Genomic DNA, 10,775 nt, shown 5'->3' with positions numbered 1-10,775 from the left:
CCATCACGCCCAGCTGAAATTGGCAAACATTTTAAATTCATATAGCATTGCAAGAGACCAAGCCAAAATAGCCAAAACAATCTTGAAACAGGAATGCAGTTGGAGGACTCACATTGCCAGATTTCAAAAGTTACTACAAAGCAACAAAAATCAAGACAGTGTGGTATTGGCATAAGGAGAGACATATGAGATCAATGGAACAGAATTGAGAATCCAGTATGGTCAACTGATTTTCAACAGAGGTGCCAAGGCCATTTAATAGGGAAAGAATAGTCTTCAACAAATGGTGCTGGGACAACTGGATAGCCACATGCAAAAGAATGAATTTGGACTCCTACCCAAACACCACATACAAAAATTAACTCAAAGTGGGTCAAATATCTAAATATTAGAATAAAAATTATAAAGCCCTTAAAGAAAGCATAGAAGTAAATAATAATTACCTCAGATTTGGCAGTGGATTTTTAGATATGACAGCAAAGGTATGGGTAACAAAATCAAAAATACATAAGTTAGAATTCATCAAAATTGAAAACTTTTGTGCATCAAAGGACACTATCAGGAAGGTGAAAACCACAGAATAGAAGAAAACACTTGCAAGTCACATATCCTATAAGAGACTTATATCCAGAATATATTAATACAAAGAAGTCTTATAACTCAATAGTAAAGTGACAGATAACCCAATATCTTTCAATGAACAAAGGCTCTGAATAGACATTTCTCCAAAGAAGATAAACAAATGGCCAATAAGCACATGAAAAGATGTTCAACAGGATGAATCATCAGGAAATGCAAATCAAAACCAATGTGAGATACTACTTCATACACACTAAGATGGCTATAATCAAAAACATAACAAGTGTTAGCAAGGAAGAAAATGAACCATCATACACTGCTGGTGGGAATGTAGAATTGTGCAGCCTCTTTGGAAACCAGTCTGGCAGTTCCTTAAACATGTGGAAATTCTACACATAGAGTCATAGAGTTCTCAGAAGACCCAGAAATTCCACTCTTAGGTATATATACCAAGAGAAATGAGAACGTATGTGCACACATATATGGATGTTTATAGCAATATTATTCATAATAGCCAAAAAGTAGAAACAACTCAAATGTCCATCATCTGATGAATGGATAAATGGTATATGGTATATCCATACAGTGGAATATCATTCAGCCAAGAAAAGGGAATGAAGGCTGGACATGATGGCTTGTTCCTGTAACCCCAGCACTTTAGGAGGCTGAGGCAGGCAGATCACTTAAGCCCAGGAGGTCAAGACCAGCCTGAGCAACATGGCAAAACCCTGTCTCTACAAAAAATACAAAAATTTGCCAGGAGTTGTGGTGCATGCCTGTAGTCCAAGCTACTCGGGAAGCTCAGGTGAGTGGATCACCTGAGCCTGGGAGGTCAAGGCTGCAGTGAGCTGTGATTGTGCCACTGTACTCCAGCCTACGTGATGGAGTGAGACCCACTCTCAAAAAAAAAGAGTGGGGGGTGGCGAATGAAATACTAATGCATGCTATATTGTAAATGAACATTGAAAATACCATGCTAAGTGAAAGAAGCCAGTCACAAAAGACAACATATGGCAGTCGTATTCCATTTATATGAAATTTCCATACTAGGCAAATCTATAGAGGTAGAAAGTAGATTAGTGGTTGCTTAGGACTAGAAGGAAGTTAAGGAGATATGAGGATGAGTGTAAAAGGTACAGGATTTCTTTTTGAGGTGATAAAAATGATCTAAACTTGACTGTGGTTGCACATATCTGTGAATATACTAAAAACCACTGATTTGTACACTTTACATGGGTGAGTTGTACGGTGTGTGAATTATATCTCAATAAAGCTGGGTTGTTTTTTGTTTATTTGTTTGTTCATTTGTTTTTTTTTAGATGGAGTCTTGCTTTGTTGCCCAGGCTGGAGTGAGTGCAGTGGCATGATCTTGGCTCACTGCAAGCTCTGCCTCCTGGGTTAACACCATTCTCCTGCCTCAGCCTCCCAAGTAGCTGGGACTTCAGGCACCCACCACCACGCCCGGCTAATTTTTTTTTTTTTTTTTAGTAGAGACAGGGTTTCACCGTGTTAGCTAGGATGGTCTTGATCTCCTGACCTCGTGATCTGCCCACCTCGGCCTCCCAAAGTGCTGGGATTACAGGTGTGAGCCACTGCGCCCGGCCAAGCTGGGTATTTTTTTTAAGTGAAGGCAAGGAGATCAGTGAAGACCACTATATATAGTAGTATGGGTGAAATGATGGTGTGGTGGTAGCAAACTGGAAGAAATAACACGAAGAAAGAATGGACAGGGGTTGAATATGGGACTAAAAGAAGAGTCTAGGATCACTGCCAAGCTTCTGTTTATATGATGGGTGGGTGGTGATACCAGTTACTAAAAGAATAAAAACAGCTAATATTTACGTAGTACTTAATTGCCCAGCACCATTCCAAACATTTTGCATGTATTAATTCATTCAGTCTTCAACAACCCTATTAGTAGGTACCATTATTATTGTCATTTTACAGAGAACAGGACCAGAGAGGCTAGCAACTTGGCTAAAATCTGATAGCTAGTAAGGGGCAGAGCTGATTTTTTGTGGGTTTTTTTTGTTGTTCTTGTTTTGAGACAGGATCTCACTTAGTCTCCCAGGCTAGAGTGTAGTGATTCAATCATAGCTCACTGCAGCCTCAAGCTCATGGGCTCAAGCAATCCTCCTGTCTCAGCCTCCCAAGTGGATGAGACTACAGGCATGCACCACCATGCTCAGCTAATTTTTTTTAATTTGTTTGTAGAGAGAGGGTCTCCCTATGTTACCCAGGCTGGTCTCAAACTCCTGGGCTCAAGCGATCCTCCTGCCTCGAGCCTCAAAGTGCTGGGATTACAGGCATGAGCCACTGCACCTGGCCAAGAGCTGACATTTAAACCTGGATATTCTGGCTCCATAGTCCCTCTCTTAGCCACAGTACTATGTTGCTTCTCTGGCACGGTAGAAAGGGCCAGATTTGGGTACAGTACACTTCCAGATTCACCACAAATATATCAATCACACACCACGTTCCAGGTTGTGGGCCCCAAAGATACCCTTCCCCAACAGAAGGTCTCCCCATTCCCACTGTAGCACTGAAGACCCAGAACCCCAGTACAAGCAAGTCAGCAGACTGCAGGTCCAGAGCACAGTCCTAAATGCTCAGCCTCGCCTGTCTGCACCTGTTCCAGCCTCAGTTCTCACTGCTTCACTCAACAGCCATATTCTCACAGGAGATGGCCTGGGTTGGGTGGGGCTTGGAGCAAAAGACCAGCCCAGCAGCACAAACTTGTTTCCAGGGATAGAATGGAAAAGGCCAGAGGAAAAGCCTCATTAGGAGGCAGCTGGGAAAGGCGAACCCAGTGAGTACTTCATCCGAGGAACCTCCCTACAACCCGTCCTGGCCACAAAAACAGAACTCCCACCAGTTGGCCCTGAGTCATTCATTCCCCTCCGGCCCCCAGGGAAGGGGTGATTTCCTGCAGGCAGCTCAGGCTCCTCCCAGGGGCTGTGCATCCTCTTATCTCACCCAAGGCCCTCTCCTAGGGCAGGGCAGGCAAACCAGAAGCTGGCTGCAGTGGGGCTGTCCTCGTATTTCCTCAGCAGGCCTTGGATTCTGGGGTCAGGGAGAGACCCAGCAGCTTAAGGACCACTCAGGAGCCAGGATGTCTCATGAAGAGCAGAGGACAGAGGGCTGACTAAACTGGGTTCTCTGCAGCTCTCTCCCTTGGGGTTACTGCTGGGCAACTACTGGTCCTGTTTCCATTTACTTGAGTTAAACCTCTCCAGATGCCTGTTTTGAACTCAGACTCATCCAGCGCAAGACTCACCCCATGCCCTGTGCCAGGCTCATAATGTAAAATGAGTGAATAAAATGGAGGAAACAGCCATAACATGGTCCTAGTCAGAGGTATCTGTGCAGTAGTTAAAAGAACAGGCTTTGGAGTCAAACAGACCTCAATCCAAATCTCAGCTCCATCCTTTGATAGTGACTTTGAACTCACTGACTCCTTCTAAGCCTCAGCTTTCTCTTCTGTGAAGTGAGGACAAGGGCACCTAACAGGGTGGTTGTGAGACAATGCATTCCCAAGTGCTCCTCACTGCTAGGTAGCAGGATCCTGGCAAGAGAGGGAGTCAGGGAGGAGGGGCAGGCCCACTCCCACCCAGTGCCTACCCCAGGAGGAGGGCCTTAAGATGGCAGTCCCTGGGCTGGGTGCGGTGGCTCATGCCTGTAATCCCAGCCAGCACTTTGGGAGGCTGAGGTGGGTGGATCACGAGGTCAAGAATTCAAGATCAGCCTGGCCAACATAGTGAAACCCCGTCTCTACTAAAAACACAAAAATTAGCCAGGCGTGGTGGTGCCTGCCTGTCATCCCAGCTACGCTGGAGGCTGAGGCAGGAGAACTGCTTGAACCCGGGAGGTGGAGGTTGCAGTGAGCCAAGATCATGCCGCTGCACTCCAGCCTGGGCAACAGAGCAAGACTCCGTCTCGGTGGGGAGAAAAAGAAAAATGACTGTCCCTACTTGGGGATTCAGTTCTTATCTAGCTAGAGTGGGGGCACGGCATGTCATTTTATAGATAAGAACCCCCCAACAGAGGCTCAAGTTTCCGCGGGAACTCAGAGGAGGAAAGGTTATGTGTGTGCACCCAAATGACCTCAAGGGGTGCCCTTTGGGGTCACCCTTTTGATTTGTGTCTAATTATTATGGCTCAGTTCCTATTCCACATCCTTTGGGAGGTACATGCCTTCCTGTGTTTCTACCAGGACTCTCCAAGGGTTTCCATCCGACAGGTGTCGTTACCTCTTTTCCTTTGTTCCGAAAGCACCATGAATGGAGGGTTTTGTGTACAGGACACTTTACTGGATGTCTGGGCATGCTGTAGGGAAGCCAAGAACTCACAGAATAGGGAGCATACTGAGGATTTGGCATCATCATTCTGGAATTCTTCTCAGACAGTCCTACCTGGAATTTCTAACTGGTTGACCTTTCTTCTCCTCAGGTGGCCATCTTTCACTTACCGGCCCTCCTCCATTTTCTCTGGAGTTATCATAGGACATTCTAAAATTCCCATCCATTTCATTTCTCCCAAACTCAGCTCTCTAATGCTTCCTATCAAGGCCACGCCCAAAGGCCCATCCAGTTTGTTTCTGATCACAAAAGAGCTACAGGGCCTCTAAAAGGAATGTGAAATTGCATTTCGCTTTTTAAATTAGCCTTTTCCCCCAGTTGTATATAGTTGGGGGGATAAGAAAAGACTCCCAAGAAATAGTGACTTAGGGGCAGGCAGAATCACAAAGGAAGTTCCAACAGGCTAAGTGGGGAGGGTCTGTGCCTGGGGGAGCAATGGGAACAAGGCCCCATGCCTAGAAAGGGGACTGGGTATGGGGACTAGTGAATGGAGCATCCTGAGGGGGAGATTACAGCAGTGGGGGTCTTGTGCTCCAGCACTGAAGGATGAGCCTTCCTCATCTTGTGGAGCTGCAGAAGGACTTTCAGCAGGAAGAAAATAAACAAATAAAAGCACATTTGAACCTCAGAAAAAGCACTAAGTAAGGAGATACCATTTGTCAACTATCAGAATGGCAAACTTAAAACTTGACGCTGACTGGCTGGGTGCAGTGGTTCATGCCTGTAATCCCCGTACTTTGAGAGGCCAAGGCGGGAGGATCGCCTGAGGTCAGGAGTTCAAGACCAGCCTGGCCAATATGATGAAACCCCATCTCTACTACAAATACAAAAATTAGCTGGGCATGGTGGTGCACGCCTGTAATCCCAGCTACTCGGGAGGCTGAGGCAGGAGAATCGCTTGAACCTGGGAGGCAGAGGTTGCAGTGAGCTGAGATCGTACCACTGCATTCCGGCCTGGGCGACAGAGTTAAGACTCTGTCAAATCAAAAACAAACAAAAAACAAACAAAAAAAGTTGACAAAGATGTGGGGAAAATACAGCACCCTAACAACGCTGCTAAGTGTATAAACGGAACCATCATATTTATTTATTTACTTATTTAGAGACGGAGTTTCACTCTTGTTGCCCAGGCTGGAGTGCAATGGCATGAACTCGGCTCACCGCAAACTCCACCTCCCAGGTTCAAGCAATGCTCCTGCCTCAGCCTCTCGAGTAGCTGGGATTACAGGCATGTGCCACCTTGCCCGGCTAATGTGATATTTTTAGTAGAGATGGGGTTTCTCCATGTTGGTCGGACTGGTCTTGAACTCCCAACCTCATGTGATCTGCCCGCCTCAGCCTCCCAAAGTGCTGGGATTACAGGTGTGAGCCACCACGCCTGGCCGGAACCATCATTTTAGAGAGACAACTAGCAATGTTGAGAAAGAGATGAGGCAATAGAGAATCCTAGTGCCTAAAGCTACCTGTCCCAGACTTTCTAACTGGAAAAAACTGGCAGGTGTTGGGAAATCTGAAAACATGGGGAGATAAAGGGCAAGTGCGCAGGTACGGGCTCACAAGAGCCAAAAGCCAGTTATCTTCCCAGCTCACTGCTTAGTGACATCATGTTAGTAGCTTGAAACAGGCCATGACAGAAGTATTTACACCACAAAAAGCAGCAAATGCTACCAAACAGAACACCCTACCTCAGCCCGGCCAGTTTGTCAGCACACTACAGCCTGAGCCAATCCTCATCCAGCAACCTCTTGAGTTCTCTGAACAATGGCTACCCAGAGATCAAGTACCAGTTTTATAAGCCAGGTCTTTGGCTTTACATCCCAAAAGGAAAGCCTAGGCCTGCTGAGCAGCACTGGACTTTCAAGAGCCTGCCAGACTCCTTCACCAAAGCAGGCAGACCTACATGGCCTCCTTTCTCCTAGATACCACAGTTCCTGCTTGATTTTCTAAAGAAATCAAGGCCTGGGCCAAGCATGGTGGCTCACGCCTGTAATCCCAGCACTTTGGGAGGCCAAGGCAGGCGGATCACGAGGTCAGCAGTTCGAGACCAGCCTGGCCAACATGGTGAAACCCCGTCTCTACTAAAAATACAAAAATTAGCCAGGCGTGGTGGCAGGTGCCTGTAATCCCAGCTACTTGGGAGGCTGAGACAGGAGAATTGCTTGAACCTGGGAGGCGGAGGTTGCAATGAGCTGAGACCATGCTATTGCACTCCAGTCTGGGTGAGACAGCGAGACTCCATCTAAGAAAGAAAAGAGAAGAGAAGAGAAAGAAGAGAAGAGAAGAGAAGAGAAGAGAAGAGAAGAGAAGGAAGGAAAGAAAAGAAAGAAAGAAAAAAGAAAGAAAGAGAAAGAAAAAGAAAGAAAGAAAAAGAAAGAAAGAAAGAAAGAAAGAAAGAAAGAAAGAAAGAAAGAAAGAAATCAAGGCCTGGAGAAGATAGCTTTTTTCAGCTGTGTGGAAGCAAAAGAAAATGGGAAAATGACAAGGACAGAGAGTGGACCTCCTCCCATGCAGAAGCAGAAAGCCCCTGTCTCAACTCTCTTGACAGTCATACACAAGCCCCTTGCAGTCTCTGCACCTTCAACCGCTATTATACTGCCTCCCTGTAGAAGACACAGGACTTAGACATAGGTGTAGAGGGAGAAGGAAGGTTTGAGGATAACTCTCAGGTTCCAGGCTTAGGAGTCTAGGTAGCCCATGAGAGATGCAGAACAGAGCTTGAAGAGAGGACCCAAAGGGTGTATGGGAGTTAGTTATATTTGGGGCTTGGTGAATTTGAAGTGCCTATGGGACAGCAAATAGAGATGTCCGATTGAGAATCTGAAGTTTGAGAGACTGATGAGATCTTGCAAGTTACCAGTGCGTAGATAGAGTTGAAGCCATGAGATCACTCTGGCAACAGAAAAGGCTGAGCAGGGACACCTGGAGGCAGCAAGATTTAAGAGAAAGAGCAACCACAGAAGGAAACTGAGTGGGGACATGATAGGAGGTAGGAGGAAACCAGGAGAATGTGACATTGGAAGGATGAAGATTATCAAGTGTTGCAAAAAGGTTGAATACGAAGAGGATTAAGATGAGAAACACAGTGAGACGATTGTGGCTGGCTGAGAGGGAAGAAAGAAAGTAGGAGATAAGATTCAAGTAGGCAGGGGCCAGGTCGGGCAGGGCCAGGCATGCCATCAGAAGGCGTTTGAGTAGTATTCTAAGTGGGAAATCTTTGGAGGATTTTAAGAGGGGAGTGAAGAAATCCGATGTGCATTTTAAACATATCATGCTGTTGTGTGGAGGACAGCCTGGGGGGCGAGGGTGGGAATGGAGGTGGGGACACCAGTTAGGAAGCTATTACAGTAACCCAGACTTGGATTAGGACGGTAAGGGTGGAGGTGGTTAAATGTGTTCAGATTCAGTGTACATTTTGAAGGAAAGTCTGACAGGACTTGCTAATTAATTGGATGTAGAATGCAGAGTAAGAGAAAGACAGGGATCAACGAGTACGGAGGGTGTTGGTTCGAGCAATTGAGTAGGTGGTAATGCTATTTACAGAAGTAGGCAAGGCTAGAGGAAAACAAAATAAACAGGGTTGGGGTGGGAATGAGAATCCAGAGTTTTATTTTGACCACCTTAAGTATAAGATGCTTGCCGGGTGTGGTGGCTCACACCCGTAATCCCAGCACTTTGGGAGGCCAAGGCAGGTGGATCACCTGAGGTCAGGAGTTCGAGGCCAACATGGCAAAACCCCGTCTCTACTAAAAATACAAATACAAATACACGCCAGGCGTGATGGCAGGTGCCTGTAATCCCAGCTACTCGAGAGGCTGAGGCAAGAGAATTGCTTGAACCCAGGAGGCAGAGGTTGCAGTAAGCTGAGATTGCACCACTGCACTCCAGCCTGGGCAACAAGAGCAAAACTCTGTCTAAAAAAAAAAAAAAAAGAAAAAGTAAAAGATGCTTTTATATATGCAAGTGGAGAAGTCAGGTAGGCAGTTGGCTATCCAAATCTGGAGCCCAGGGAAGAAGTCACAGCTAGAGATATCATTTGAAGTCATCAGCATACACAGAGCATCAAAGCCATGGGACTGCATGAACACTAAAGTTGTGTTTCCCCTCTCACTTGATCTCACAGAAGTTTGGGTAGCCCTTGCCTGGGGACTGGGGAAGGCATCCAAAGTCATTACCATCAGTCCTCGTAATGTGAGAGCCAGGTACAGCTAAAGACAAATCTGAGTCAGGGACTGCTTGTAGAGAAATGGTGCCAGAGAAACTAAGACTTCACAGGAGAGCTGAAGGAGTTCCATCTCCTCCTTGATATTGAGGATACTTAGTCTGTACAGCCAGCAATGGGAGCCCCAGCTGAGGCCTGAGGGGCTAAAAATGGGAGTTGATGTGGCTATGCACCCTCCCCACAACTCACCTCCTGTCCCCACCTCCACCCACCCAAGAGTCAAGGCTCCTAGAATTGGCATAAAATCCACATACAGAGCAGTCCCAGGAGGAGGCTTGGGGTTCAGTGACAGGAGATGAGCACAGGCTGAAGAGCTGAGACCAGCCATCCACTGAATTTTTTTTTTTTTTGGGACAGAGTCTTGCCCTGTCACCCAGGCTGGCGTGCCGTGGTGCAAATCTTGGGTCACTGCAACCTCTGCCCCCTGGGTTTAAGAGATTCTCATGCCTCAGCCTTCTGAGCAGCTGGAACTATAGGCAAGAGCTACCACGCCTAGCTAATTTTTTTGTATTTTTAGTAGAGACAGGGTTTCACCATACTGGCCAGGCTGGTCTCAAACTCCCGACCTCAGATGATCCACCCAGCTCGGCCTCCCAAAGTGCTGGTATTACAGGTGTGAGCCACTGCACCCAGCCCCATCCACTGATTCGGAGCAAACAGGATAAAAGTACTGAAGACCATTGCTTCTCCAACTTTAAGTTACATTCAAACCATCTAAGGATTTTGGTAAAATGCAGATTCTATTTTTGTAGGGGCCAGCTCCACAGGGTCGGTGGGTTTTTCTCCCCTGTGCAAAGACGAGATCATAGAAATAAAGACACAAGACAAAGAGATAAAAGAAAAGACAGCTGGGTCGAGGGGACCACTACAACCAAGACGCAGAAACCAGTAGTGGCCCCAAATGCCAGGCTGCGCTGTTATTTATTGGATACAAGACAAGGGGGCAGGGTAAGGAGTGTAAGCCATCTCCAATCTGAGCAAACAGGATAAAAGTACTGAAGACCATTGCTTCTCCAACTTTAAGTTACATTCAAACCATCTGGGGATTTTGGTAAAATGCAGGTTCAACTTTAATAGGCCTGGGGTGGGGCCTAAGATTCTGCATTTCTAATAAGTGCCCACCTAATGCTGTTGCTCCTGGTCTACAGACCACATTTTGAGTAGCAAGGGATTAGAGGCAGCCGTGGAGGCCGCCCATAATGGAGAGGGCATGTCCAGTTTCAGCGAGAATGTGTTTATTCATGCATAAAGTCACAGAACTGTTAAAGTGGAAATACCCACCATTTGGCATAGTTGTGGGGCAGACAGTCACTTCTCAGCAGATTAGCCTCCCAAGAGCATAGCACAGCATGGTTGTTATGCATGTGGGTTCTGAAGGTTGACCTCCTGAGCTTTATGTCCTAGTATGTAACCTTGGGCAAATCTTTAACTTCTCTGCATCTCCGTTTCCTCATCTCTATAATGGAAATAACAAGACTATTGTGAGGATTGTCTTAAGTGAATGGATATAAAGTGCTTAACACACGGCAGCATAGTGCTCAGTAAAGGTTGCTATTCTGATGCTATTATACCATTCTATAATCGTTAACACAGATAGAGAGGCTGACTTGCCTTTTGGT

This window comes from Pongo pygmaeus, chromosome 1 (genome assembly GCF_028885625.2).
Source record: "Pongo pygmaeus isolate AG05252 chromosome 1, NHGRI_mPonPyg2-v2.0_pri, whole genome shotgun sequence".
Taxonomy (NCBI): domain Eukaryota; kingdom Metazoa; phylum Chordata; class Mammalia; order Primates; family Hominidae; genus Pongo; species Pongo pygmaeus.
This window is presented reverse-complemented; position numbering follows the sequence as displayed.